Below are 27,886 nucleotides of genomic sequence, written 5' to 3' on the forward strand. Positions count from 1 at the left end.
TTAAATTGATCGACTGCCTCAGGTATTTTGTCACAGTGTTAGGAAGCTGACTCATATACAGGTATAGGTGAGGAGTCTGCTTTTAAACAAAATTGTACTTAAGTACCTGCTTCTGGCTTTAGTATTACCTTGGGTAAGCTCCCCAACCTTGCTTGGAGTTTATTTCATCTAAAAAGTCAGGATAATAAAAATACCTCCCCAGATGTAATAGGCTGATAAATGGATAAACAAAATTGGTCTCTCTATCCAATGGAATATTACTGAGCCTTGAAAAAGAAGGAAATTCTGTGACATGGACCTGGAAACCATTGCGTTAAGTGAAATAAGCCAGCCACAAAGGACAAATACTGTCTGATTCCATTTATCTGAAGCACCTGCTGGTCAAGATCACAGAGACAGAAAGTGGATGATGGTTGCCAGGAGCTGGTTATGGACTTTCAGTTTGGGAAAGTGGAGAACATTCTGGAGATGAGTGGCACTGGTTGCATAATACAGGTGTGTACTTAGTATAACTGAACTGGACACTTACCAATGGCTAAAATGGCAAGTTTTATGTCATGTACAATTTTTCACAATAAAAAGCAAGTTAAGGGTGGGCACGGTGGCACATGCCTGTAATTTCAATGCTGGCTGACACAGGAAGGACCTGGCTTCCAAGCCAGCCTGGGCAACATATCAAGACCCGGTCCCACTCTACCCCACAAAGCACATTAAAAGGGTAAAAGCTAAAAATGAAACAAAAAGTAATCTCATGGGGATTTTACTTACTCACTTTTTTTTTTTTTTGGCAGTACTGGGGTTCGAACTCATGTCCTCATGCTTGCTAGGCAGGCATTCTGCCACTTGAGCTACACCGCCAGCCCCTCTTACAGGGATTTTAATCGGGTTAAATGAGATATTGTATCTGAAACTTTTTTATTGTTTTGTTTCCTCACCAACAGCATGGGGATGATAAAAAGGACTTTTGGGGTTTTTTTCTTTTCTCCTTAGAAACTTGTAACTTTATGCATACATAAATTACATTCATTTAAAAATTGTCATAATGTGAGAAGAGCAATAGAAATGAGCAGGCAGCTGGCTGGGCTGTTCATCTGCATTTTTTTTTTTTTTTTGGTGGTATTGGGGCTTGAACTCAGGGCCTCACGCTTGCAAGGCTTGCTAGGTAGACACTATCACTTGAGTCACTCTGCCAAGCCGTTTCACATAGGGTTTTGTCAAGATAGGGTCTTGTGAACTATTTTCTGGGGCTGGCTTTGAACCGTGATGCTCCTGATCTCTGCCTCCTGAGTGGCTAGGATTACAGGCGTGACCCACCAGCACCTGACTGTTCATCTGTATTTTTAATGCAGTCTCCAGCTGAGCAGAACATGCAGTTTTTGCCATGGGAAGCTCTCCTTGTGCCCGGAGGTGGGGTGGGGAGTTAGAACCATTTCCTTTCCTCTCACCGGGTTTTGATTGGATTAAATGACCCTCCCAGTACTGGGCCCCACATGGTGCTGCTTGCTTGGTGACAATATTGCTAAAAACCGATGTAGTCATCGATTATGCACTAATTACAGTTGTTTGAAAGATAAAAACGATAGCACTGTAATGTAATTCTGTAAAGTCTTACCAAGAGCAATTGGACGTAGGAAACCTGGGCACGGAATCAGGAGGCCAACTGTGGCTGTCACCGCCTGACTGTGCAGCCCCTGGACTCCAGGGTCCCCACCCATCAAGGATGGGGCTCTGGCTCAGAAGTAGCTCAAGTGGTAGAGCGCCTGCTTAGCAAGCGTGAGGTCCTGAGTTCAAATCCCAATAACCCCAAAACAAAAAAAAGAGGCTCTGTCTTCATCGGCTGTGTGGCCCCTCCCACTTGTTCTAGAAGTCTAGATGGTCTCAGAATTGGGGGGCCTGTACTTTCATCCCACAGTGGGGAGGGAGTGCTCAGAGGGTCCACTGTTGTCACACACAGAGATATTCTTTTTTTTTTTTGGTGGTTTGAACTCAGGGCCTGCATCTTGAGCACTACACCAGCCCTTTTTTGTGATGTTTTTTTTTTTTGAGATAAGATCTATTTGTCCAGGGTTGGCTTCGAACTGTGATCCTCCTGATCTCTGCATCCTGAGTGGCTAGGATTACAGGTGTGAGCCGCTGGCGCCCAGCCACAGAGACATTTTTATTACAGCATTTGAAGACTTCCAGTCTGAACAATGCTAACTGGTGGACACTTTGGGGTTGAAAGGCTTCCTCATTGGCAGGGTGGCCATGCTCAGGTGACGCCGGTGGCCGTGTCCACTCCCTCTAGTCTCAGCTGTTGGACTGCATGGGCTGCGGGAGCTCCATCAGCTCAGGCAGCTGTGTGGAGGGCCGGAGGGTCTGGGGTGGTCTCCCTGGAGCTGCCAGCTGCGTCAGCAGTGTGAGGGGAGTGGCCCGGCTGCCTCTGGACTGCAGCTGCTCACAGCATCACAGCAACAAGGCTTGGCTTCCATGACAAGAATGTGTCCAGCCCAATTTTTTTAAATGGGGAATATTATTTCAGATTGACTTACAAGCTCATCCAGATATGTCCTCTGCAATAAAAACCACCCCAAATGGTGTCTCCCACAGAGTGAGTTCTCAGCGGATGTTAGCTCTTCTTCTTACGAGTATCAGATCTCATGGAATTAGGAGATTAAAATAATGATGTTATCCAAAGGCTGCTAATCCTTCTGAGGCCAGCTCAGATTCCCTTTCCTTCCGTAATTCTTTCTGGGCTCCTCAGCCTACGTGCCTCTCTGTCACTCATTCAACAAATATTTTTCAATGCTTGTGGATTCTCAGTGTGAAAGACGTCATGATGAACAACACAGACAAGGTCCCTGTCCTGTGAGCTTTGTATTCTGGAGAGTGGAGACAGAAAACTGACAACTTACATTTTTCAGTACAATGTTTATTCAGTCAAGTATCTACTGAACACTTACTGTGCCATCCCCCACAAACTCAGGTTCTAAGGATATTGTGCTAAACAAGACAAAAAAGTTTCTTAGCTTAAAGAGCTTGCCTCTTGGTGGACAAACAGTCAATAACGACCGAACAAATGAATTAAGAAATGTGAAGACTGAATGTGGTGGTGCATACCTATAATCCCAGCTACTTGGGAGGTGAAGGTAGGAGGATCATGGGTTAAGGCCAGCTCAGGCAAAAGTTAGAGAGCCCCCATCTCAACAAACAAGTTAAACACCAAAAGGACTGGGAGCATAACTCGAGTGGTAGAGTGCTTGAGGCCCTGAGTTTGATCCCCACTGCTACAAAAAAAGAAAAAAAAAAAAAACAGAGTGCGTTTCTCCATTGTGTTTGTTGAGCACCTGTCCTGTTGGAACCTGGCAAGAACACTGGCGTCCTCCTGGACTGTGACTCCTGGAGGTGAGTGGCTCCTTGAGATTGGACCTGCCCTCACTTTGAGTGTATCAGCAACCCCAAAAGACCAGCCATTTACTGTCTTTGGGGGATTTCATAACTGGCTTTAGCAGAGACTAGGTACAGCCGCTCTGTAATTGAACAAAGACACTTCTGGAATGTGGTGTTAACTCAGGTCTTGAGCCTCAGGGGTTTATGGGGCAGGTGGTGGACTGATGGTGGAAAAGAGGCTTTGAGGGGGGCACTTCAGAGGAGACTCCAAAGAAGTAGGGGAACACACAGGATTTCCTTCCAGTGCAAAACTCTTGGTGACATTCTGGGCAGCCTGAACCTATCTGGCTCCTCCCAACCTGTCTATCTGACACCAGCCCCACACCGCCCTGCCTCCTTCCAGCATCAAGACTGTAGCTCTCAGGACACTTTTCTTTCTACCTTAAGGTTGGCAAGATAAAAATGACAAATCCTATTAGCTCTGAGGGTGAGGAAACACAAAAGTCAGATGTCTTATCCAAACCCACCGAGGAAGTTGGGGAGCCTAACTCAGGGTCCTTTTTTCTTTGGCTTGCTGATACCATAATTTGCCTGATCTGCAAGAAATATGCATCCTTCTGTGCACCTAGAATGATTATATGACTTGGGGATTTTCAGCAAGACTGGCTGGACTTTCCTTGTCTCTGGTTCCCTTTTTTATTTTGGGCCCCCACCTCTGCACCTTTCTTTCTGCTGGTGAGAAGGACCAAGGGCTGTGCGATGGTGGGAGGTACACACCCCCAGCACAGGCATCATCAGTGATGGAAGGAAGCTCCCTGGCTTCCCCAAATGGCTGGGAGCAGATATTGAAAACCCAGCAAGGGCTGAGCAGATGCACAGTCACAAGCCACCAAGCAGGTGGCTTGGGCTGGCAGAGTCCACACAGGTCCCAAGCCTGACTTTTGCACCTGACTTCCTTTCCTCCAGGACAATGGACACTGGTCAGGAGAGTGGGCAGCATCTGAAGAACCGTATGGAAAGAGGGTGATATCTGCCCCACACCCACCTTCTCAGTCACCTGCCACTCAACTGCAGCCCTCATGGTGGCCTTGGAAACACTGTGGTGGGCTTCAGCTCTTCAGAGTCCCTCCTGCCCAGGACAAGTCTCTCCATGTGGCAGGTGCCCTGTCTACTTCTCCAGCACCAGCCACATTGCAGGCTCAGCCTCCAGACAGCCAAGGTCTTCTGGCCTTGGGGCTGTCACAGGAGATTTCTTCACCCCTTCATTCTGCCCCTCTTACCATAGCAGGTCTCAGCTTCAAGGTCACGCCCTTCCAATCTGAGGATGCCTCCCCAGTGTCAGACAAAATGGCCCCCCAGAGGGGCACCTTCGCCCTTCCTCGAGACAGCGCCAATCACAAGTGTGCGGCTTTCAGTTAAGTGGTTTTACAATTTGTTTGATTGTTCTGGCTTTACTCTCCCCCTCCTTCCTTTATCCTTTCCTCTCTCCTCCCTCCTTCCTCCCTTCCCTCCTCCTTCTCTTCCTACCTACCTCCCCTTCTCTCCTCCCTCCCTCCCTCATTCCCCCTTCTTCCCACTCCCTCCCTCTTTCATCTTCCTTCCTTCCTTCTTTCCTCCCTCCCTCTTTCCTTCCTCCTTCCTTCCTTCTTCTCCATGCCCCTCCTCTTCCTTCTTTTCCTGCTTTTGGTGACATGTCTCCCTTAGTTCCTAGGAGTCTGCTGGCCATCTGAGCAAATCTGCTGAATGACTAAATGAATCTTTGTGCCCCAAGGATTAGGAGGACTTCAAGGTCACAGACTCCAATGAGGCTCCTTTGCAGCAGTCCAGATGGAAGTGCCCCAGTTCAGGGACTGTGTTCCCTCCCAGGGCAGTTGAGCTGTCCGCTGAAGCAGCCTCACCAGTAATTAAAGACTCAGGTTCACCCGAGTATGTCACAGGACTCCTCTCAACCTCTGTGTTCCCATTTGCAAAGTTGTAACAACAATGGCACCCACTTCACAGGAATGAGATGAGGCTCGTCCCCTGTCACCAAGAGATGTTCTGGTTGATGTGTGGCATTATCAATACATGACCACAGTCGCCAACCTCCTGACCACTGGGACAGAGATGAACTCATCTTACCTTGCCTTATGCTCAATTTCTCTGCAATTGCTGGTTCCATCTTCGGGCTCCCACGTTCCCTGCAGGCCACGGGGGCCTTGAAGAGGAGATCCTGCTGGAGACTTCTCCAGAATGTCCCCAGAGAACCACTGGACTAGCATCAAGTCACTCACCACCTTGGCTCCTCTCTGAATAATACCTCTTTGTCCCCTCATTTCTCAAGCCACACTAGTGATGAAAATTGTGTGGCCCAAACAGATCTACGGGCAAACCCGGTGGTGGGGGGGAGACCCTGTCCGGCTGGTGGGACAGCAACTGAAGGCAGCCACGCAGGGCCAGGCACAACTGACCTCTCCCAACCATTGTTTCTTTTCCATCCACCCCTGTTTCTCTCGGAAGGAAAGCTTGCACTCAGGGGCCCAGGTGCTAGCACGCTACTCCAACTTATCCAGGAAATGTGCCACCTACACAGCCACCAAGCTTTGCAGAGCCTCCATTCAACGCTGGCGACTCTTTGGCTATGTTTTCAAGTTCATTTCTCTCCTGAGTTAATGTGCCAAATTAATTCCTGCTAAAGCGTTAATGACTAATGCCACCACCAACCACAAAGGGTTGGATAAATAGGAATGTGAGATGGAAATGACCAGATCTGTGAGGGAGTGAATTTTGAGCAGTGGCCATCTCACTCACAGTTCTTCAGTTCAAGCTGTGCAGGTAGAACTTCCTGTTCTACCTATGCAGTCCACCAGCCAACCCACCAACATAGTGCGGTTCCAGCCAGTCAGTTACTGTGAAGACCGCCATCTACTGGCAGCTGGCATCCATTGGTCCTATGGAACTCTCATGAACCATTAACACTTTAGTATAAACTAATCCACCTGACTATCACTAGTCCAGAAATTGAGTGGAAATTCCTAGAAGAGGACAAATTCCTCTCTCTCTCTGTCTCTCTCTCATCATTAAGCATAGAAGTCTGGCTCAAAACACAATCTTCTCTTTGGAGAAAGGACAGCATGTCATTTTCTTTCATCAGAAGACAGCTGTGGAAGATTTTAGAAGGTATCGATCTACCGGCCTTGTTCCATCAACTCTCATTTGTACCCTTCTCTGAATCTCTAAAGGAAATGAATCCCCAGGAACTCACACCCATCTTTGTGATCCCATATTTCTGTCCCTTTAACACCTTGAGCTGTCTCCTCCTTCCTTTCCAGTAAGGTGTTCATACCTTTGCCATGTCTTATGCATGGTTTCTATTCAGTGTGCTTGCTCCATATCTGTCTGCCTGGCCTCTTGCTGAGGCTGTGTTACCCTGAGAATACTCGGATCCTTCTTTCCCAGGTATCCACACTGTACTAAGTACAAGTTTAGCCCTGATCACATGTGTAGATGTTTTAGTTGGTTGGAGATCAAATAGGAGAAGGTCTTCAGAGACATTCTAGGTCTCCACACTCCTGTGTGTGAGCTGGAAGAAGAAAGTTCTAGTTCTAGCACTTTCCACTGATGACAAGAAGTCCTGTTCAGGCAGGAATTGCTTCATGGGAATCTACTTCCATACTCTGCACTCCATATCACCCCTTCCCTACAACTGATGGTCCCCACCCTACACCTGTAGAAGGACCAGGTTTGTTCTCTGGTTTTCTACAAAAATGTCAAGTAGGAATAGAATGGGTGCTGCCCCCAGTCTAGTTCTAACAGCAAGTAATACCATGCATGAATGCGTTCATTAACAATTGATTTCATTGACAGATCTAACTTTAATGAAAATTTTCTTAATGGAACTTTTTATTTTGAGACAAGTGTAGGAACCACTCAGTTATAAGAGCCAACACGAGGGTCTGTGTGCCCTTCTGCCTGTCTGTCCTTCTCAACAGCCTTCTCCCACTTCCCAAAGATGAAATCAGTCAACTCTCACCGATCGCCATGGCACCAAACCAAGGACAACTAAAAACATGACTGAGGGATGAATAGGTTTCCTTGTCTTGCTGTGTCTTAGACAAAGTTCTGTGAAGGGTCGTGGCACGTGGGCCCATTTGGGGACTATTTTAATTCAGATATATTGTAACACAATCATTTTAATGGTTCTCCATACCCTTCCACTAATGATTGTCAAAGGACACAGTGTCATCATACAGATGCCATGAAAATAAACTGAGCTGAGGTAAGAAGTATTGGCTGTGGAGGTGTGTTAGTTCATCCTGATGAGAAAGTCACGATAGGGTTCCTGCCCTGTTTCTCTATCAGTATCTGTCTATCTATTTATCTATCTTTCTATCTATCATCTACCTATCTATCAATCAATCATCCATCATCCTTGAATTCGAATTCAGAATGTCATGGGAATGTATATTAACTCACCAAATTGGATTGAAAAATGAAGACTATGTGTTTTGGGGAACAAAATTAATCTACTCTGGGTAATTAATTCTGGAGGGCAGTACTGAGATTTGAACTCAGGGCCTTGCACTTGCGAGGCAGGTGCTCTACCACTTGAGCCATACCCAGCCCCTTGTTGTCTTATCTGTCTTTCAGATAGGATCTCTCTCTTGCCTTTTGGCCCCGCCTTGAGCAGATATCCATCTACCTATGTCTCTTGTGAAGCTCGAATTATGGGGGTGTGCCACCATGGCCACCCTGGCTGATTAATTTTATAATGATAAATGACTTCAACAATTAAGTTGAGTCGTGAATATTATTCATAAAACGTACTAAACCTGCAGCTCTTAAAATTTAGATGACAAGAAAAGTAAAGTCTATGGCAGTATAAAATTGATGTAGAAAATAAAGTTTGTGTCAATGTGTATTGAAATGAACAATATTTCAACTTATCTCATGCTCTCTAAACCTACCAAATTAGAAGATAATAAGGATAAACCCCCATGCGCCTTGGTGAAATGTCTTAAGTGAATTCCCAGAAACAGAGGAGCTAAATGGTCACAGAGACCCAGGGATAAATCTCTGAATGTCAGATGCCTCCAGTTCTCTACCTTCGACCACATCAGGAGAGGACTTCATCGAGTTGTCAGCTGATAGATTATTAAAAATAAGTCTTGATGATAGAGCACTCTGTTATTTTTGGCATAGAACTTGGAAAGATTTCAGAGAGTTAAATCATATTGCTATAATAAAACTCCATCCACACTTACTTATGTGAACAAAGTGCTCCAGCATTACTTCTAGAAAAATGCAGAGAGGGAATAGAATGGGTGCCGTGCCTCAAATTCAAACAAGTAGCATTGTGCATCAACACCTTCATAAAAAAAAACTTCATGGAGGGATCTATTCTAATAAAACCCGTGGCTAAACTTTTTCCTTATTTTGAGAAAAGTTTAGAACCTCATGCAAGTATAAGGGATAATACTGAGAGATTCTGTGTGGCTTTCACCCAATGGTAACTTCTTGTAACACTGTATAGAACACTGTCATAACCAGGACATTGGTGTTGATACCATGCAGGTGTAAAGCATGCTGGGTGTGGTGGCTCATGGCTGTAATACCAGCAACTTGGGAGGCAGAGAGCAGGAAGATGGAGGTTCAAGCCCAGCCCAGGTAAAGAGATAGTGAGGTTCTATCTCAAGGAACAAGCTGGGTATGGTAGTACAAGCCTGTAATCCCAGTATCTGAAAAATAACTAAAGAAAAAAATGGCTAGTGGAGTGGCTCCAGTGGCAAAGCACTTGCCTAGCAAGCATCAGACCCCAAATTCAAACCCTTGTACCACCAAAATAAACTCAAGCACTTGCTCAAGTGCAGGTGCTGGTTTCTATGGTAAAACTAAGTCCAGCTATGCAATGGCTGGACATTCTTCCAAAGAGGTGCTTCCCTCCGCTGTGTGTACTCCTGACACTTCCTTATTGTTCTCACTCGGTATTGCCATTGCTTTGGGTCTTAGCTATTCACTAACGAATATGCCCTCGTATCTTACTGTTTTAATTTGCAGTTCTCCAGTGACTGTCTCGGGAGTCTTTCATATTCTTATCTGCAGCCGTACATCCTCTCAGGTGAGAGTCTGTTGAGATCTGTTGCCCACATTTTTTCTTGGTGGTGACACTGGGATTTGAACTTGGGGCCTCATGCTTGCTAGGCAGGTGCTCTACCACTTAAGCCACTCTACTAGCCCTTTTTTTTGGTGATAGGTTTTTCTTTGAGCTAGGGGCTCTTGAACTATTTTCCCAGGCTGGCTTCGAGCCCTGATCCTCCTGATCTCTGCCTACTGAGTAGAAAGGAGACCTTTTGTTTTCTTATCATTGGATGTTAACCATCCTTTGCAGACCACTGTGTCGGCACACGCCTGCGTCCCCAGAACTCGGGAAGCTGAGGCAGGACAAGCTTTAGGCAGATTGGTCTTTATAGTGAGACTGCCTAAAAAATGAAAAGCAGTTATTTGTCTATATTATGTACAAATTCTTCATCCAAAATGTGCTTTGTAAAGCATGACTCCTAACCTACGACTTTCTTTTCACAGAAGAGAATTTTTTTTTAATTCAAGTGGAACACAACTTACCAAATTTTTTTTTATGGTTGGTGCTTTTGGCATGGTACCTACAAGGTCATTGCCAAAACCAAAATCACATAGATTTTCTTCTATAGTGTCATCCAGAAGTTTTAGAATTTAACATTTACCTTTAGGTCCATCACCCATATTGAGTTAATATTTATGAAAAAGGTAAGGTCTGTGTTTAGATTCTTTTTTTTTTTTTTTGATTTGGTTGTCTAGTTCTTCTCAGCATTATTTATTGAAAATACTATCCTTTCTCCACTGACTTGCTTTTCATCTTTTGTTAAAGACCAGCTGAGCCAGGTACAGGTGGCTCACACCTATGCTTCTAATTACCTGGGAGGCTGAGATAAGGATTGTGGTTCCAAGCCAGCCTTGGCAAGCAGTTTGTGAGACCCCATTTCCAAAATAACCAGAGCAAAATGGACCAGAGGCGTGGCTCAAGTGGTAGAGCAACTGCTTTGCAAGCATGAAACCCTGAGTTCAAATCCCCAGTCACACCAAAAAAAAAGAAAAAAGACCAGCTAAGTATATGTTCATGGGTGTGTTTCTGGGCTCTCTTTCCTGTTCCATTGACCTACCTCTCTATCCTTTCCCCCTCCCACAGTCTCTGGGTTAAAATTTGCTACTGTCAGTCCTCTGCCTTCTGCTGTCTCTTCAATATTCTTTTGGCTATCCTGGCTCTTTTACCTTTCTCTACAAACTTTGTCACCAGTTGATAAATATCCACAAAATAACTTGCTGGGATCTTGACTGTGCCTGTGTTGAATTTGCACATGATTTGGAAGACCCAACGTCCTAGCAATAGGGCATCTTCCTATCCATGAACATGGACTATCTCTCCATTTACTTAGGAATTTGATTTCTTGAAGCAGTTTTGTAGGTTTCCTCATGTAGCTGGTATATTTGGTGTAATGGGATTTGAACTCAGAGCCTCACACTTGCAAGGCAGGTGCTCTGCCACTTCATCCACACCAACTGACCTTTTATGCTTTAGTTATTTTGTGGATAGGGTCTTACATCGTTGCCTGGAACTGTTCTTCAACTGTGACCCTCCAACCTATGCCTCCCATGTAACTGAGATGGCAAGCATGCACCACTATGTCCAGCTGGTTGACTGAGCTGGGCTCTCATTAACTTTTTGTCTGGGCAAAATTCTTGCAAGGTCCATTTCCTGTATAACTGGGATTACAGGCATGTGGCACCACACCCAGTCTTTAAATCTTTTAATGCTATTCTGATAGGTGTGTAATGTTACCTAATGATTTTATTTGTGCTAGTGACTAATGATATTGACTACCTTTTCATGTATTTATTTGCAATCTGTACATCCTCTTTGGTGAAATGCCTTTTCATGTCTTCTGCCCATTTTCTAATTGGCTTCTTTGTCTTTTTTTGTTGTTAAACTGTTGAGTTTTGAAAGTTATTTATATAATCTGGAGTCTACTATGATTCTTTGTCAGATGCGTGGTCTGCAAATATTTTCACCTTGTGTGTAACTTGATTGTCATCCTCATAACAGTATTTGCAGAGAAAGTTTTTGATATTGAGTCTAAGAACTGTTTGCCTACTCTTAGATTCTGATGACTTCCTTCTGTTTTCTTTTTTTCCCCTAAAAAATGTTACAGTTTTACATTTTGCACTTAAGTCTTGACCCATTTGGGGTTAATTTTTGAAAAACATATAAAACTTAAACCAACTACTTTTTGTGGGTATTCTGGCCCCATGGGTATCCACTTGCTCCTACACCATTTATTGAAAAACTATCTTTACTTCCATTGGATTGCCTTTGCCTCTCCATCAAAAAAGCAGCTGGGGGCATTTGCAGGCCTATTTCTAAGACTTCTGTTTCATTCCATTGATCTCTGTCTAGTCTTCTGCCACACAGTATTGTTTATTGTAGCTTTATTCTTAAAATCATATCAACTCATATTTCTTTTACAAAATTGTTTTGGTGAGCTTGACTGCCTTGCCTCTGTATACAAATGTTAGAATAATCTTGTGTATATTTGCCAAAAGTCTTACAGAGATTTTGAAAAGAATGGTGTTTCCATGTTACATCAGTTTGAAGAGAACTGGTATATTCACTAGGCTGAGTCTTCAGCACATACATAGCCTGTCTGCTCGTTTATTTAGATCTCATTGATTTGGTTCATCAGCATTCTGTGTTTTGAGGTGTATAATTCCTGTATGTTTTGTTAAGCCTAATTATTTCATTGTTTGAAACTGTTATATGTGGTACTATAATTTTAATTTTGTGGTCTATGTGTTTAATGCCAGTATACAGAAATACAATCAATTGATTTTTGCATATTTATCTTTTCTCTTGTGGCCTTGCTGAACTCTATAATACTTCTAGGAGTTTTTTTGTTTTTTATTTTTAGTGGATTTCTTGGGATTTTCTTCATGGACAAGCACATCATCTGCATTGGAGACAGTCTTATTTCTTTCTAATCCATATGCCTTTTATTCCCTTTTCTTGCTTTATTGCATTGGACAGAACTTCCGTCACTAATGTTGAATAAAAGTGTTAAGAGCAGACGTCCTTGCCAGGTTCTCACACTTTGAGGGAAAGCATTCTTTTTTTCACCTTTAAGAATAATGTTAGCTGTAGTTGTTCTTTGAGTTGAAAAACTTTTCTATTTTCTGGGTTTCTCTCTCTCTCTCTTTTTTTTTTTTTTTGGCAGTACTGGGGCTTGAACTCAAGGCCTTCACCTTGAGCCACTCTGCCAGCCCTTTTTTTTGTGATGGGTATTTTCGAGGTAAGGTCTTGTGAACTATTTGTCCAGACTGGCTTCGAATCTCAATCCGCCTGATCTCTGCCTCCTGATAGCTAGGATTACAGGGGTTGATCTACCAGTGCCAGCTTCTGGTTTGTTTTTTGTTTTTTTTTAATCCTCAGACTTTTAAGATCATGAATGGATTGAGTTTTGTTAAATGTCTTTTTTTGTATCAGTTAACATGAGGTTGTAATTTCTCTTCTTTTGATTGTTAATAGGGTTGATTACAGCCAGGTGCCAATGGCTCACACCTGTAATCCTAGCTACTCAGGAGACAGAGATCAGGAGGATCACAGTTCAAAGCCAGGGCAAATAGTTCATAAGACCCTATCTCAAAAAAACCCATCACACACAAAAAAAGGACTGGCTCAAAAAAAGGGGTGGCTCAAGGTGTAGGCCCTGAGTTCAAACTGCAGTACTGCAAAAAGAGAGAGAGAGAGATAGGTAGACAGAGAGAGAGAGAGAGAGAGAGAGAGAGAGAGTTGATTACATTGATAATTTTTAAGGTAAAGAACCAGCCTTGCTTTCCTGGAATAAGCCTCATTTGGCCATGGTGTATAATTCTTTTTATATATTGTTTAACTCTACTGGCTAGTATTTTATTAAGAATTTCTGCATGTATGCACTATTCACAATAGCCAAGTTATGGAAACAATCAAGATGCCCCACTATCAAGGAATGGATTAAGAAAATGTGGTATTTATACATAATGGAATTTTACTCAGCCATGAAGAAGAATGAAATTTTGTCATTTGCAAGTAAATGGATGGAACAGGAGAACATCATCTTAAGCAAAGTTAGCCAGGTTCAGAAAGCCAAAAATCATATGTTCTCCCTCATATGCAGATTACAGACCCAAAACACATGCAGTAATATTCTTGGACATGGGTCACACGCTAAGGGGAAAACGTGTACAGGAGGAATAGGAAAAGGGAAGGAAACCTAAAACTTGAATGTGGTTGATGTGCTCCCTGTAGGAGTGAATATAGTAATCTTAAACTGGCAGAGGCCACTATGGGAAGGGGACCAGGAAGTAGTGAAGAGGTCTGGTAGAGATGAACCAATGTGGGTTGTAATACACATGTGCATGGAAGCAATGCTAGGAATCTCTCTGTACAGCTATCTTTATCTCAAATTAGCAAAAACGCTATGTCTTTCTTATTATCTCTTATGCTTTCTCTTCAACAAAATTGGAGAAGAAGAGGGCAGAACAGGTTCTGCCTGGAAGTGAGGGCACTGGGGGGAGGGAGGCAGAGGGAAGGAGGAAGAGATGACTGAAACAATGTATGCACATATGAACAAATGAATAAACAATAAGAAAGGATTTCTGCATGTATATTTACGGAATTTTTGGTCTGTAGCTTTCTTTTTTACATACTGTCTTCTTCAGAATTTAGCATCAAGATAATGCTAGCTTCATTAAATGAATGACCAAGTCTCTCCTCCTCTTCAATTTCCTGAAGAGATTGTGTACATTGGTGTGAATTCTTCTCTAAACAGTTGGTAGAATTCTCCAGAAAATCCACCTGGAATTGAAGACTTATCTTTTTGAGAATCTTAAAATTATGATTTTACTTTTCTTAATAGTTTCTTAATATTACTGTTCTACTTATGTATGTCATAGTGGGTGAGTTGTGATAATTTGTGCTTTTTGAAGAATCGGCCTATGTCAAATTGATGGATGAGGACGGCATCCAATCACTAAGGTTCCTATCCTTTAGTCTGTTGTGATCTCCCATTTCTGTCCTGATAACCATCATGAGTCTTCTCTTTCTTTTCTTTGTCAGTCTCACTGAAGGTCTGTCAATTTTATTGATCTTTTCCCAGAACCAGCTTGTTGGGTCATGGATTTTTCTGTGTTGCTTTTTAAAGTTTCATTGGTTTCTGTCTTATCCTTTTACATCCCACCTCCCAGTTGCCACTGAGATTATTCTGCTTTTCATTTTCTAGATTCTTGAGGTGGGATGTTTGGGTTTTGCAATGAAACTTTTTCTCTTTTCCAGTATCAACATTTAGTTTGAGATTCCCGTTCAGCTTTGCTTAGCTGTGTCCTACAACTTTCCATTCACCGAACCTTTGGATTTCCCTTCGAACGGCCTCTCTTCCCACAGATTATTCAGCAGTGTTTTGATCCCTGTTGTCTTTCTGTTATTGATTTGTGTTTTGAGGTCATGTTGTTTCACAACATACTATATTATTCAACTTCTTTTAAATTCATTGAAGTTTGTTTTACGAAGCAGGAGATAGTCTATGTTGTTATGTTTCTTTTAAATTTTTATAGAAATGTATGTTTTATATTGTTTTGATCAATTGTGTATGAATAATTATCATAACTGGATGCAGAACAATTTTGACAATTAGAACATAAGAGTTCCAGAACATGGAAAATACTTGTTTCTGAAGACATTTTTATTGAAGAAAATTATGGCAGATAGATGAAATAGAAATACAACTTCAAAGAGAAAAGGAAACAATTTCCAATCAGAAAGAATTTTGTTCATAAAAATTTTAAATATAAGATACTGTGTATCAAATAATTATGGTAACTATTTCCTACTGAATATATATACGAAAGTGTGATTTAAGAATTTTGTTTTAAGCCCGGTGCCAGTAATCCTAGCTACTCAGGAGGCAGAGCTCAGGAGGATTGAGATTCAAAGCCAGTCTGGGCAAATAGTTCCCAAGACTCTACCTTGAAAAACCCAATACAAAAGGGGCTGGTGGAATGGCTGAAGTGGTAGAGCATCTGCAATCAAGTGTGTGGTCCTGAGTTCAAACCCCAGTACTGCAGAAAGAATTTTTGTTTTAAACTTGGTGTGGTGATACACGCCTGTAATCTCGGCACTTGGGAGGTTGAGTCATGGGGATCAGGAGTTTGAGGCCATCCTGGGCTACATAGCAAGACACTATCTCAAAACACAAAAACCAAAATTTTGTTTTAAAAATGTTAACATATATAATACTCTGGAAAGTACATCCATTTAAACTTATTTAAATTGGATATTGACTTACAAATAAGTTAGTGAATACATATTTTTTTCAAACATCGGGGAAGAGAGTTGGATAAGCAGCATGACTTGAAGACCACTGGTCTGTCTGGAAGGCACTGGTAAGGCCACGAGGTGGGATGGGTTAGGGGACTAGGGATCAAGGTGGCATGGTGCACCTCCTTGGTATCTCTTTATTCAGCCACTCATATGTATTAAGCACTGCTGATCATTCTGTGTTCCTTCTGCTAAATGCTAGGAATATCTTCTTTTTCTTTCTCTGTTTTTTTGGTTGTTGTTGTTTTGAAGTATTGGGATGGATTCCAGGGCCTCATGCTAGCCAGGCAAGCACTCTACCAGTGAGCCAATGCTGAATCCTAGACAATGCATAGGTGATGAATTAAGGACCCAGCCTCAAAGGGAGTCTCTCCAACCAAAAAGTAATGAGGAACAGTGGAACATCCAGGCCTCTCTCCCTGTTCTCCAGCCTTCCCTGCTGTAATGGGTCAACAAATGATGCTGTGTCCAGGTCTGAATAGCTCACTCTGCACTTCTGTAGCTGCTCCAATCCATACCACATCTACTGAGTTTTTCATACAATGAGAGAATCCACAGGGCCCAAGATACATGAACTTAGGCAAATCACAGGCATTCACTTTAGTCACAAAAACTCAGCTTGATCTGACTTACCACAAAAGAAATCTGGCCTCTCAGCTCCATCCTTCACTTCAAGCAGGCCAGACTTTTCCTCATGGCTGCCACTGGTCCCCAAGGAGGACTGGAGGTGTGGTGTGGTAGTAGAGGGTTGAGAACCAAGGAACTGAGTTTTGGCCCCAGCTGTCATCCTGGGTTGCCTTAAATAAATGGCTCTTTTCTGATCACCAGTGTCTTCACCTGTGTGGGAGGGGGTGGGGTGGGGGAGGCATTGATGCTTTTAAGTGCCTCTGGCTGAGGTCCCAAGCTCTCTTTCATGCTTTGCTAGGGCTCCCTTATACTGTGTTTCCTCAGCTAGCCTTTTTCTTGGTCCAGGTCCTCTAAGGGAGCAGTTTTCCCCAGCTGCCCTGTGGGGTACCCGGGGCCTGCATGATTCTTGCTTCTTGTCTTAGGACACCTGTCACCAGGCTCCTTTTGCTTTCCTGAGTCCTCTGCTCATCAGTGTGGACACGGCTACAGCTAGCTGCACTTGTAGAAGAGTGGGGGCCCTTCCACCACACCTTAAATTATGCTCTTCTATCCTACGCAAAGGGCACTTAATGACAACAGAGGCTGCAGCCCTACCAAAGCTGACAAATGCTGACCTTCCAATGTCACTAGGGTCTGCCTCCAAGCCTGGCATCCAGGAGAATACAGTAGACAGTGTGGATAAGACAAGACCATGTGGAATTGAAATTTTCTATCTTTTGTCTCTTTAAGTCATCAAACTATCTGGGAGCCAATTTGAACACAGCAATTTTTCCCAGTCCTAAAATGGGGACAACCAGATACTAGATGCCTTCAGAATCTCTAAGCCAGATGCAATAGCTAGTATTCTGCACCATCTTTGCAATGTTCTGCCTAAAAATGAACCTATTGAGTCCATAGAGTTATATCTTAGCAGGAAACGTGGGAGAGAGAACATGTTAAATACGCCACAAGAAAGTGACCCAGACAATCCAGAACATGGAAGACTCCACAGGACAAAGGACATAGCTTCCTTAACAAGGGAAAAAGAAGACAGAACTCCAAAGTCTTAGGAGGCATAACCAAATGTAGTGTGTGGATTTTTTTTGAAACTTTATTTGAAGAAACCAAATGTAGAAAGATATTGGTGTGGGGGGAGAACACTAGGAGAAATTTGAATTAAATTAGTCATTAGGTGATAAGAAGTTATTACTTGCATTAGGTGGCTGGTTTCGTAGTTAGGTAAACTCTCTTCTTTCTCTCTCCCCCCACCCCCCCGCCATTTTTAGAGCTACATGTGGAAGCATTTAGGGTAAAATGACACACAATGTCAGGAATTTCTTTAAAGTACTATAGGAAAAAAGAAAAAGAAGAGATGGATAGAAGTATGGTAAAATGCTGGTAATTGCTGAACTGGGAGGGAGTGGGGGTTCGTTTCCCATACTTGTGACTTTTTTGTATGTTTGAAATCTTCCATTAGAAAAAGCTTTTTGAAAAAGATCTGGGGAATGCCAATGTTTTGGTGTCAAAATGATGTGACTTTTTACAAAGCCCAGACTTAAATCTATGAGGTTAGTGATAGGACTGGGCACTGTGAAACCAGAGAGGACGGGCTCTGGTCCTAGACCTGCCATTTAATAGCTGGATGATTTTGGACTGAATCCTTCCGAGATGAAATCCAATAACGCATGGAGAGCACTGAGCAAAAGAGACAGTCAGAAAAAGTAGATAGCTTCCGTGGAATATATTGTCATTACTAACCTCAAACTTAAGAGTTTCAGAGAAATCCCTTGTCAGGCATGTGTCCTAGGATAGGTTCAGAAGACACAAGTGCAGGGCTGGGGTGTGGCTCAGTGGTAGAGCACTTGCCTAGCATGTGGGTTCCATCCCAGTACTGAGGAAAGAAATCAGAGAAGTAAAAATCAGAAAAATCAGGAAAGGACTGAGACATCCCCAGGATAGTCTGCCTCTGTGCAGGGAGGTCTGTGGTCTCACGAGCCCCCTAAGCCATTGCAGGTAGGGAGGCACCCTGGCATCCAGCAGAGAAGTCAGCCAATCAAAGGCCCTGGGGTGGCCGGGGAGCCTGGAAGAAGATTCAAGTTTTCTGCAGCCCATGTGTGCAGCCCCCATCAGGAGCATGTGTTTCTGGGAAGAGTCTAAATATATACCGTGTTGTGCAGTGTTTCCTCTGACAGGCTCTCAGGGAGCTCATATTCCCCAAACTGGAAAGTGGAATCCTTTCCAGACTCCCAGGGGAAGCTGGAGCCCCGGATTCATTTTTCCCTAGAGAAAGCATGTTTTCTGGAAACAGAGAAGGTAATCGGAGAGGCGCAGGGCAGAGAGGGACTTGCAGGGGTCATTTAGTCCATCCTCCGGCCTCCAGGCAGGAGTGAAGCTAACCCATTCCAGATGGTGATGGGATGGCCCCCTTTCTCTGAAGACCATCAGGAGAGCCCCTCACAGCCTGGCTCAACAGCTCTGCCAGAGGAGGCTGAGCTCACAGACAAGAGGACCATCTCAGCCTGGTCCACTGGCTTACTGCCAGACTTCAATCACGTCTTCATCTTGGACCTCAGTTTCCGGCCTGTAAAAAAGGCAGGTTGAGACCTGCCATGCTGCTCTGGCCACACAGAGGAAAAGAGTTTTTTGCCCAGGAAGAATCCAGCATATTAAAAAGCCTTTTTGAGAAGTTTAAAAGATCTTCCAGAGTGGTGGGTAATATGGCAGTTCATGCCTGTAATCCCAGCTCACCAAGAGGCATAGGTAGGAGGATTGAGGCTGACCTGGGTAAAAAGCATAAGACCCTGTCTGACAAATAACTAAAGCAAAAAGGACTGGAGGTGTGACTCAAGTGATAGGGCACAATGACCTGAGTTCAAATCCCCGAGTACAATACTAATATCTTCCAGAGCTCCTTGAAGCAACAGCAGCAGCCTGTTCTGCCTCTTCCTTCTTTCCTTATAGCACACAATGGGAAGAGGCAGAAACAGAGAAAAACTCCCCACTGATTGCACAAGTATAATGTTTTAGTATCCTTTGTTCACAGTCATGGAATCTTCTAGAAGCAATGCAGAAATACACAGAAGTAGGGTTATTAAGGTAACAGTGGAGCTGAGAAAGCCAGGCCTAGGAAGTGGAGCCTGGGAGAAAGTCTTAACAACACAGACACTTGTTAGTGAACTGACCTCTTTTTAAATTAGTCCACCTCGAGATGGGGTCTTGCTAACTTGGAACTTGAAGGGTGGTCGTTCTGATCTCTGCCTCCTTAATAGCTGGGATCACAGGTGTGAGCCTCCATGCCAGGCTAAAACATGCCTTCTTAACACCAGAGTTTGCAAAATGAAATTGCACACCTTGAAAAAGATACTGAATCACTTCATGCTGAGGCAGTGATCACCTGGGGAGCTGCCCGTGGGGGAGGACCTAGCTGAGTTAGCCACTGAAGTACAGACAGACACCAGGGGGAATTGATGGAGAGGGTGTTGGCTTCAACAGAGGAAGGTTTCAGTGTCAAGGGGTTAAGGTAGAGCTCTGAGGAAAGTGGACGAAGTGACTCTGTATTACTGCACTTGCAAAAGCAAAAATTAATTGAAAGGTGTGGATGGTGCCATGATAAAATGGTGCAAGAAAAACTACGTCCAGACAAATGAATTGTTGATATTTCTTGTGGCGGTACTGGGGTTTGAACTCAGGGCCTCAGGCTTATTAGGCAGGAGCTCTACCACCTGAGCCCCTCCTCCCCCTTTTGGCATTGGTTATTTTTGAGATAGGGTCTTGCAGTCCAGGGCAGCCTGGACTGCAGTTCTCCTGTTTACTCTTTCCACATAGCTGGTATTACAGGCGTGTACCACCACTCCCTGGCCTTCTCTTTCTTTATTCTAACATTTTGCACACAGCAAAACCACAACCCATATTTTATTTTTCTTAGGTACATATCTTCCCATTTTGTGTATGACTTTTCATGTTCTTCACTATTTACTAAAAAAATCCAAGAGTCCATTTTTAGTGGCCTTTTTCCTGTCCTAATTGCACTTTCTGGGGAACTGTTCCTGGATTTTATTTAGAGATAGGGGGAGTTATAATTCTGAGTCTCACTCTAGCTTAGGCCTGTGGCCCTTCACCCAGGCATAAAGAGGCCTGATGTACATTTATTTCAGTTACTGTGTGATTTGGGCATGGTTGCATAATGTACTTGAATCCCAGCTTGCAAGTCTGCAAGAATGAGATAACAACCATGTCTTCTGTGAATACCATGGGTGTCTTGGCAGAACAATATTAGGATTCTTGTGGACATCAATGGTGGTCTTCCAAGAAAGGCTAATTCCTCTTTCTGATCAATGCCGGATTCCCTGTGCTATAGGAACGGGAAAGTCCAGACAATAGCTGATGTGAACCTGGTTTCTATCTCATCTGATGTCCTTTGAGTGAATCAACTCTAAGATTCCTTTCAGGACTGAATTCCTGAGGCTCATGTCTTCACAATAGATTTATCTTCTTAATTACAGTTCATTCGGGTGACTTTATCATTCCATTTCCTGAGCACATTCCCTCTGGAGTGTGTCTCCCCAAAGTGTCCCCCAGAAGTCCATGTATTACATGCTTGGTTCTCAGCTTGTGGTGGGAAGTGGTGGAAACTTTAGGAGGCAGGGCCTCGTGGGAGGAAGTTAGGTCATTGGGGGTGTGACCTTGAAGGGGAGAATGGAACTCCAGCCGTTCCTTTCTCTCTGTTTCCTGGCTGCAATGAGGTGAGCAGCTTTGCTCCCACTATGATGCTCTGCCTCACCACAGGCCCAAAAGCAATGAAGCCAGATGACCATGGATAGAAACCGCTGAAACTGTAAGCCAAAAGAAATCTTTCCTCTTTTATTTCCCTTTTGGTGTTTTGAGACAAGACCTGGCAACGTAGCCTAAGATGGCCTCAAACTTGTGATCTCCGGCCTCAGGGCTGGGATTACGGGTGTGCACCACCACCTGGCTCATCTTTTCTCCTTCTAAGTTGTTTGTCTCAGGTATTTTGTCACAGTATCGGAAAGCTGGCTGACACAATGGGGAAGAAGCGGAGAGGGGAGGGTGTTGGACTGGGTGTCCTCAAATGAGCTCTATATTGACACTTAAGGGTCCACAGGCAATTCAAGGAAGAGTTACCATCATCCTGTCTTTCACTTTGCCTCTGACATGCTCTGAGGTTAGAGAAGCTGTGACTTTCTTCTTGTTTTACAGATATAGAAATCTGCATTTGCAAATCAGAAATCAATGACAGCAGTTACTTGCCTCAGGCTTAAATCTGCTACCTCCTGTACAAGCAGGAAAAGAGGCTGAAAGCAGCCAGGGGTCTGACCAATGGCCCACAGCACTTTGGCTCCGTCCTAGGAGGCAGGAGGGACATTGGTACCCCAGGCAAGAAAGCAGCAGTGGCAGAGACATGAGGTCAGCCAGGGGTTCCAGCAGCTCCTTTGGGGTTGGGGCTGGACTCCATCCAAGCCCAAGGTGCCAAGCCCTTTTGCTTCAATTGTAGCCCTCCCTGTGAGTATCAGGAGGCCAGTGTTGTCCAGCTGGTCCGGATTTCTCAGCACATAAGGGACCCAGAACATTTCGTAAGTGCTCTTGGATGGCCATTCCGGGTCTCTGTTGGAATCAATGGAGGCCCCTCTTAATTAATTGGAGGAAGTCAGGAAGTCACATTTTAACAACTGTCACAACCTGGGCGGGGGTTGCGGGGGAGCACAAAAGGGATTGCCTGAGGAAGTAGAAGAGAGGGCAGAGGGAAGGCTGAGCTGCTGGTGGCAGGACTGACCTCTGTAAGATTCCCTCTCCTGAGGCTTTTTTTCACAGCACTGTTTGTAGACCTGGATAGCCATTTTTACCCTTGTAGCACCTACACAGCAGAAAGATGACCTCAGATTGGGGAAACTGAGGCCTGAGGAAGGGAGCCACTGAAAGCTATGCTGGAGAACAAGCAAGGACTGCAGGTAGATTACTACTCCAAGGCCTGCCTCCCTTGATTTTGCATCTGACTCCCTGGGGTTCCAGTTGAGGTTCTGGGTAATGATGGAAAATGACAAAATGGTTATGCAACTTAAATTTGCTCCTCCGTGAGTGGAGATAAGTGACTGTCAAAGCATGAGCACAAAACACAGAGCACTTGACGAGGCACACGGTAGCTCACTGAATGACGACATGAACCAACAAGCAAATGTTCCAGGGTGTGAACTGCCAAACTTTGTGCGAGACATTGAAGAGGACCTAGAGGGAGTGGGGGGGTCCCATGGCACCCCTTAGCGTTGTAAGGGGGCAGTGAATGTCAGTGGGAGGTGTGGACTGACATGAACTTTCTGCCACTAAAGACTCAAGATGATTGTGCAAAGACCCAGCTGAGCACACTCCATGATGGACAGAGCCTTTGCTCAGCTTTGCTGGATGCTGGGGCCTTGGTGTCCTGCTGGGCAACCTCCTTCTACCAGGCTAGGGTGGCTCACAGGCATGTGCCACCACGCCCAAATTATTTGTTGAGATGGAGTCCGTTTTGCTAACTTTTTGTGGGGGCTGGCCTTGAACCTTGGTCCTCCCGATCTCTATCACCTGAATAGCTGGGATTACAGATGTGAGCCACTGCACCCAGCCCTAATATTTGTCCTTTCTGAAAAGTACTTGGGAGCAGAGTTTGGGGACTTTACCCATTTGGGGAGCTACTAAATCTAGAAGGTTACCAGGATTGTAACCTTCTCTGCTCTCTGGAGGAAATGCTTTGCAGAAAGAAATCCTCGTGGAAATGAGTTCATGCCTCAGTGTGGTGTCTTCAAATGCACGAGTGTGTGAGAGAGCAAGGTGTGGAGAGGGGGAGAAGAGCAAGCCCGACATTGCAAAGTTTGTCTTCTCCACGGAACCTTTATCTTGTGTTAAATACTATCTCTTGGAAAAAGAAAACATTTCTCAGGCAATCCCTGGGGCACTCTTTCCCTCCTTTGTGTGATTTACCTTCCAGCTGCTGGGGGTCCTGTCGTCCCACCTGGGGGTATGAAGTGCTCCTGGCTCTGCAGGGAAGTGGGGTGAAAGAGAAATGAGCCCCCCACTTCCAAATTCAGCCTGTCTGGGAGCCCACGTCAGCCTTGGTCCTCCTCTGCTGTGGAGCTCCCTGAACCCCAACTGGCAGAATTTTGAGGAACTCCTTCCAATATAAAGGGCTCTGTTATGAAGTTAAAGTGCTGAGTTCAAGTCCTGGTTCTGCTGCTTAATCACCGTTATGCCTCAGTTTCTATGACTTTAAGACATGCAAGTAATAGCTACTCTTCCTACCTCACTTGGTTATCATGTGAGGGACCCAATGGAATGAGGGAGAACACATGGCATTATAGCTTTAGAAAATGTGGGCTTAGGACTTTTCAGAACACATAGAGGGTATTATTAGAAAGACAGTGTAAATCGGGGACTTGGGGCTGGGGTCAGGAGATGGAGAGTCCCAGTCCTACCACAGTGTGAGCCTGGCTATGGAGACGGCGCCCTCCATTCCATCACCCAGGTGGACAAGGGGAGAAAAGGGGGTCACAACTACGAAAGTGCTTTGTGTGGCAACCTGCCATATGAAATACAGGGATTAATGGTGGTGTCAATTAATTTTAGGGTTGAACCAACTCAGAGGACAAATGAGAGCTATGATGAAAGACCAATGGTCTTTCCAATCCAATTCAGCCTCATGAATCCGTGCTCATCTCAGTGCTCTAGAACATTCTGGCTTTGAGTAAAATAATGGGACCACGGATATGGACATTTATTTTCAAATTTATAAATAGTGGAAATCCTTAGTCATAGCAGAAAAGCCTAGGTTGACTGATAGCAGAGTCTGTAAGTGTCTACCTGGTATTCATCTGTTCTGTCCTCCTTCCTAACAGATCCTATTTGAGTAGGCCAAACAAAGGCCACTCCTGCCCCCATCTGCTAACAGTGTGTGCCATGTGACCAACTTTGGGCCAGAAAGATGTAAGAAGAAGAGAAGACCCTTCATGGGGTTTAACAACAGTTCCTAAAAAGGAGGAGCTGAGTTGCATATGCCTTTTGCTTCTATTCTTCACTCTCAGTGTTTGGAATATAGGAATGGTGGCTGGAATTTCAGTAGCTATTTTGTGTCCCTGAGGCTCTCCAGAGGATAGAGGCAATTTGGGGCAGTAAAGCAGGATGACAAGGAGCCTGTTATGGCAGCAGCATTATAGAATTGCCCATCTGGTCTTAAACTGCCCACATTTGCACTCTTCTGTGTAAAGAAAAATAAATCTATTTATTTAAGCTGCTTTTTGTTTTTCAAGGTCTCTGTTACAACTGGATGCAACCCCTACGTGGTTAAAATTTTTGAGTGGGGCCTTATCATTACATTTCAGTCCTGCATTGTTATTTGCTCAAAAGTTAAAGATAGGTGCAGTGCCTCACGCCTGTAATTCCAGCTACTCAGGAGGTGGAGGTCAGGAGGATCAAGGTTCAAGGTCAGCCCCAGGCAAAACTTTTTTGAGATCCCCCATCTCAACCAACAAGTCATGTGTGTGTGTGATGGTATTCACCTGTAATTCCAGCTATTTGGGAGGCATAGGTAAGAGAATCAACATCCAACGCTGACCCTGACCCAAAACACAAAACCCTATCTAAAAAAATGACCTAAAAAGCAAAAATGGCTCAAGTGGTAGAGCCTCTGCTTAGCAAGCACAAGGCCTTGAGTTCAAACCCCAGTACCTCCAAAAAAATAATAAAATAAATAACATTAAATGCACTTTACCAAAAATGACTCTTAGTCTTGCAAGATAGTTCCTGGAACATTAGATTTACAGATAGGTAAGTTAGGTCCTTGAAGCATATTAGCTGAAGGAAGTCATGATGCAGCATGTGTTTTGGTTTCTGAGTTAGCTAAATCTTCTTTACCCACAGCTACCACCTTCCTCAACTGTCCTAGGATGATTTTTTTGGTGGAGAAAGCTACGGTTGCCATGTTGCTGTTGGGAACAGTAAATCAGGGTGACTGGTTAAGGGATGGAGCCCTTGTCCCCTTTGCAAGGAATAAGAACACATCCAGAGGTAGGACCGGGGATCAGAGTCCTCAAATCACCAGAGAGAGGAAGAGAGGGGCGGGCAACAGAGAGACAAGCAAGAGGCCCAGGCCCAGGTGGAGAGCCAAGAGCACGCCCTGCCCTGAGCCAGATGACAGCCACACCCGCGTTACACCAACCCTGTACACACCCCTTCTCCCACAGAGCTGTATTTAGGACAATGCCAGCACACGTGAATAAAATGGAGACTCTTCAACCTCTTCGGGGCCAGAGGGAGTCAAATACCTCCTTGGAAACACCTGGAAGACTGGTGAATTTTCCTGCATAAAATAGACATCTTTACACAACTGGGGCCTGGCAGTGTGTCCTCAGAGCCTCAGTCCACATGGGGACATTGCACTGGGTAACATCATTTATGTAATATGACTCACTGTGATATTAATCTCTGAATAAACCTACTGGATAGACTGACAGAACTGAGTGCTGTGGTGACATCATGGAATAAGGCCTGTCTACACAGATAAAAAGAACCCAGTATATCATGGAATTATCAGGGAACCTTGGAGCCTCCTGTCTGACTCAAAATGTTCAGTGTTGAGGCAAGAGCACTGTTAGCTACTTAAGCAAAATGTCTTACAGTCCATGAGGACGGGTAGATGTTTGTTCTGTCCGTCTTCTGGTTCCTTCCTTTCTTTGAATCCCATTGTTCTGAGGTCCAGACACTACACACTGTAGCCCTAAATTCAGTTCCGTTTTACATTAACCACTAGCTTGTGTGTTAATTGTGTTCCCTCAACTTAATTGAAAACTGTTTAAATTTAAGAGACCCTAAGAAATATTAACTAGGGGCTGGGTGAGGTGGCGCATGGATGTAATCACATCTGCTCAAGAGTTAGAAAGATTATGGTTCAAGGCCAGCCCAGGCAAAATGTTAGACCCCATTTCAACAAATAAGCTAGGTATGATGTTGCATATCTGTAATTTCAGCTACACAGGAGCATAGGTAGGAAGATTTCAGTCAGAGGCCAGCCCTGGGCAAAAAAACCCAGAAGACCTTATCTGAAAAATAACTAAAGCAAAAAAGGGTTTGAGTGTGTCTCAAGTGGTATCACCCCTGCCTACCAAGCTTAAGGCTCTGTGTTCAAACCTCAGTACCACCAAAGAAACATCAGTCAGGTTAGTCAAAGTGAAAAGTTGGACTTTTCAGAAAGATGGAGTAGATGGACTTTACTTCTCCCACTAAGCACAATGAAAAACCTTGAAAATCACAAAACAAACATAAGGAGACTCTAAAGATAGAGAAGGAAGAGGCCCGAGGGACCTCAGACCCAAGGAAAACCACAGTGCTGAGTTCCCAGGGTTCTTTCTGCTTTTGTTGTGATCATTGTTACCAACATTATTATTTTATCTCATATAATGCAAACATACAGAAAATCCTACAGCCATCAAAAGAATAACAAAGGAATACAACAAGCAACTCAACACATGTAGATTTGAAAATGTAGATGAAATGAATACTTCCTTGAAACACATAAACCAGCAAAACTCACCAAATATGAAATATGAAATTTGAACAGACTCATAATGTTCACAGAGTTGAATTCATAATTTTAAGAGTGCCAAAAAAGAAATGGTTTCACCAAGGAATCCTACAGAGCAATTCAGAAAGAATTAACATTAGCTTTTTATAATCTCTGAGAAAATGAGAGAAATACTTCCCAATATACTTTATGAAGCTCGTATGAAGAGTACAGAAAATAAAACCCTACAGACCAATATCCCTTATTATGGATACACAATCCTTTGCCATATTAGCAAAAATAATCCAGCCATATATACAAAAGTCATATACCATGATCAACTAAGGTTTATTCCACAGATATGTTGTTTCAATATTGAAAAATTAGCCAATCCACCATATTAACAACCAAAAAGAAGAAAAATCACGTGATCATATCAACCGATGTAGAAAAAGCATTTGACAAAATTTAATACCCATTCATGCTAAAATCTCTCAGAAAATAAATAAGAAGAAAATTTAACTTAGTAAAATGTGTCTACTGAAAACCTATAGTTAACATTATACTTAATGGAGAAAGCTAGAATATTTCCTCTTATTACTCTTTTCCAATATAGTACTTTGAGTTTTTCACAGTGTAGTGAGGCATAAAAGAGGAAGTAAAAGGCAAAATCAAGTGGAAATAAAGAAAACAGTCCTTATTTATAGGCCACAGGTGTAACTATCTACTGAAAAAAATCTCAAGTTTCCTTCAAAATATATTCTAAGCTATTGGTTTTATGAGAGAATACACAAAAATCATGTGTGTTTCTATGTAATAGCAATAAACATCCAGAAACCAAAATATTTAAAACTATTAAATGATTAAAAATACCATTTACTCTTGTGCAAAACAAACAACCCTCTCAATACATACACACACGCACACACACACACACACACACACACACA

This window comes from Castor canadensis, chromosome 6, assembly GCF_047511655.1.
Source record: "Castor canadensis chromosome 6, mCasCan1.hap1v2, whole genome shotgun sequence".
In the NCBI taxonomy this organism is placed as follows: Eukaryota; Metazoa; Chordata; class Mammalia; order Rodentia; family Castoridae; genus Castor; species Castor canadensis.